This window comes from Nanorana parkeri, unplaced genomic scaffold, assembly GCF_000935625.1.
Source record: "Nanorana parkeri isolate BGI_ZX_2015 unplaced genomic scaffold, ASM93562v1 scaffold331, whole genome shotgun sequence".
NCBI classification, from domain to species: Eukaryota; Metazoa; Chordata; class Amphibia; order Anura; family Dicroglossidae; genus Nanorana; species Nanorana parkeri.
In genome coordinates, this window is record NW_017306599.1 from 66,131 (window position 1) to 70,411 (window position 4,281).

A 4,281-nucleotide genomic window follows, 5' to 3' on the forward strand; every position below is an offset into this window, starting at 1 on the left:
AAAAAAAAAAAAAAAAAAAATTATTAAATAGAATGTAAAAAAAAATTATTAAATAGAAAATGTAATAAATAAAAATGTGTACATGTGTTCTTTAAAAAAAATTAAATTAACTGTCGCAGCGCATGGCAAAGCTTTGTGACGCATTGCCATGCGCTGTGATCTTTGTGTTGCAATAAATATACGCCTGTATAATTTTATCACAACACAAACACCGCGTGAAATTTTTTTTAACATAAGTTGCTTATTTACAGTTGCATACTGTAATTTTTTACCTTTTTGCAAAAAGGCGCAATTTCAAATTTGCAAATATTTGTTATTAACTCAATACAGTTATCTTTTAGATTTAGTCAGAAAATAATTTTTTGTGCGCTGATACTGATTTTAGTGTGCTTTATCAATTGAATTGTGTATTTTTATCGGTTTAATATTAATTTGAGAAACATTTGCGCAATTATCGCAGGGCCTACAAATTTAGTATCACCAGCTTTTTATTCTACCGGGCCTGCGCTTTCAGAAAATATATGGTTTGGGGGGTCTTTTACAAACGCTAGCAACGCAGCAGTTGAAAATCAAATCAATAGGAAAAAATTGCAGAAAATTCAAAAATGGCTTGGCCAGCTGATTTGAAAAATGTTCCGGAGGGCTTGGCAGCGAAAGGGTTAAGGGAAATAGGGACCCTACCATTGCTGACCTCCTGAAAATGTTGGTAGCATGGCTTATATGCCTGCTATGTGGTTCAAAAGCTTTTTGTGTCACAGACCCAGAGCAAGTACAGAAAAGTCAGAAGTCCTTATCTGCATAAGTTGGTGATCTGATGTAAGGAAACCAGAGGGTTAACATACAACCAGGCAGCTAGTATTTGTAAAAATGAGAAGTCAGTGATGGCAGCCTCTGTTTCTCTCAAGAAAGGTTCTGTAAAGTCCAACTCTGGGCTCAGCCACCTGCCCCTCTGGAGGCCCCCCAGCATGAATAATTTTTTGTTACGCTTACCTTTTTCCAAAATCTTCAGGGTGGTCACTTGATTCCTCTTTGGTCTATGCCTGGGGGTGGTTGGCCCTTGATGATGGGGGACCGTCCTGATATATAGTTGACCGAGCTTACACTCTATTAATAGATCTGCTTGCAATTAGCCTACTGATGATTCTGACATCTGAAGCCTAGAATCATATTGCCCTCTGCCATTAAAGACTATTCCGTCATGAGAGTCCTCTTTAGCTCCATTGGGTGTGGTTCATTCCTCTGCCCTTTTGGCAGAGGTTTTCAGTACAGATACAGGTGAAACTCGAATAATTAGAATATCGTGCAAAGTTCATTTATTTCACTAATGCAACTTACAAGGTGAAACATATATGAGAGAGACTCATTACATGCAAAGCAAGATAATTCAAGCTGTGATTTGTCATAATTGTGATGATTATGGCTTACAGCTCATGAAAACCCCAAGAACTCCAAATCCCCAACCTCAAAAAAGTAGATTATTACATGCAATCAATAAAACAAGGATTGTACATAGAACAATATCAGACCTCTGAAAAGTACAAGCATGCATATGTACTCAGTACTTGGTTTGGGCCCCTTTTGCAGCACTTACTGCAATTACTTTTGCACAATATTCTAATTATTCGAGTTTCACCTGTATGCAAGACTTAATGGGTCAAATAACCCACTTATTTAGTGACTGCCAACAGAGGCTCCCACACCTTATGACCCCTGCAGAATCTACATTTGATTTACCCGTGGCCTTCTGAGCGTCAAAGACTGCCTGATTCTGATTTGCTCCAGTCTTTGCCAGACAAGCTTATCCTGGAGGATTCACAGTTTTCTGCTATGTAAAAGAGACTGTTTTGGCTCTTATTGATGTGTGCATCACTATGAAACTAGAGGATCAGTTTGTTCCATTGCTGTTTCCAGTTTTGGGTCTTATAGAGCCCCTAAGGACTTCCCATTACACCCACTGTTGCAGCTTTTTATCTAAGTAGACTGGAAACACCCTGACAAGCTTTTTGCTACCCCCAAACACTTTCTAACCTTGTAACCATTTAGGGAGGTTTTTGTACAAAAGTGGACTATCTAGACTGTGGATCCGGCAGTGTCCCACCTGAACAAAATGACCATCAAAACGTTGAAAGATGCACCTGTCTTTAAAGACCCAACTAATAAGCGATTGGAAGCCATTTCTAGAACACTGTTCCCGCTGGCAGGTCCTGTTCTTCAACACATCCTGGCTGTGACTTTACATAGTCAGATGATTGCTGACTGGTCAAAATCCCTTAAAAGGCATCATAGCAGTTGACTCCTCAGTTATAGAATGTGTTGCGCATATGGCTGTAGCTCTAAATTTCCATTTGCTGGAGATTTCCCGCATGGGTCTCATGTCAAAATACACACATAGGACACTTGTCTAAAGTACTGGATGGCTGAACCTGCATCTAAGAAGCAACTGGTCCTCTTGGCCTTGGAGGGACCACATCCCTTTGGATCTAGCAAATAAGTAGGAAGATGAGGTTGAAGTAAAGACTACATAATGTTGTAACTGGAGGAAATGAAAAATTGCTGAACTCAGAACCGAATGTGTAGATCAGAGTTGAGCAAACAACCTAGCCCCCTGGGTAGTGAGTAAAGAGAGGACATCCCGGGAGCCTGCCATGTCCCACCAGGAGAACAAATCTGGGTGATCCAAACCGGTGGAAACAGCGGACATCCAGTCAAAGATAGAAGAGGGAGATGAGGTGAAACGAGTCAACCAGAATATTTCCCAAACCCGTAAGGTGTGTAACATAATTGGGCTCAAATCAAGAGGCCATTTGGAAGCTGGAAGTCAGGGGAGATTGGAGACCAAGATAGGGTGAGAGTCCACCATGTACATAGTGATCCACAAGGGCGTTATGTTGAGAAGATAAGAGGGTGAGTGGGGCAATCTGTGCTGCCTTGTAATAGTTGGTCAAATTAGGAACCCCCAGTTTGGAACAAAAAAGTATGCGTTTATTGACCCTGTCAATCTCCCCAAACAAACCACAGGACATCCCTCTGAACGATACGGAGAACATGAGCTGGTACATGGACCTGCAAGACCCTAAAAGCATATAACAATTTTGGGAAAAGGTAATTTTTATTGCATTGATCCTGCCAATCCAAGAAATATTAAAATGTTTCCAAGAGGACAGAAGTTGTCTAAATTGAAGAATAAGCCCAGGGAAATGTGCTTGGTAGAGAGACGAATAAGTCGGTGACAAAGTAACCCCTAAATAAACGAGTTAGGGTTTCCAGGGAAAGGGGGAATTTTGTTGTAATTATAGTATAGGAAGAGAGAGATACATTCAGTGCTAGCAATATCGTAGGGTTAACCCGCAAACCCGACACTTTAGCAAATTGTTCTAAGGAACTCAGCAAATTCGGTACTGAAATGTGAGGGGTTGTGAGAGTCATTAAAATGTCATCCCCAAACAACGACAGCTTGTGTGAAAAGCCTGCAAAGGTCAGTCCCCTGACATCCTTATTGGCTCTAAGAAAAGTAGCAAGAGGTTCCAAAGCCAAGATGAAAAGAATGGACGACAAGGGGCAACCCTGGAGGGTACCCCGGTGGCTTGGGAAGTATGGAGATGGGAATATTGCTGAAAAACCATCTGGACCCGCTCTTTTACCAGACTTCAGATCACGTAACGCAAAACGAACTTCGTCCTCTGTTATGTCAGCATCAATGGATTCCTTACAAGAAGGTGGAAGTGAGGGGAACGTTATCGAATCGAATAAGGAAGAGACATGAGGAGGGAGGAGTAGGTTCCGAATGCAAATTTTCAAGGTGGTGGTGGTGGAATTCCTCCAATTCCTTTGTTGTTTCTTTACTAAAGCAAGCACAGCCTGTGTAGAAAAGCCAGTCTCCTGTCAGCAGCTGAAAAGTGGAACCCATGCTCTTTGTGGGGAAGCAGTGGTCTCATTAAGCCATAGCTCTGCAATCAGCAAAGCTCATATTCCCCTTTGACTGTAGAGGTCTAGCTCTGACAACGAGGGGTGTGTTGGACCTTCGCAAACGGAACGCTGACTCTTTACAGAGAGCAAGGGTCCCACTCTGCAGCTGCTGGCGGTGCACAGGCTTTGCACATCTCCTTTTGATGCACTTGTAATGCATTGAGTTAATTTAGACTGAAAGTTCAATTAGACTTTAAGGTTTTAATGGGTCAAGTCTTATCAGAGTGGAAAAAAAACCTCCTCAATGCAGCTTATCTCCCTTTTAAAGGATATATATATATATATAAACTGAAAAGCAAAAAGCTAAAGCAGAAC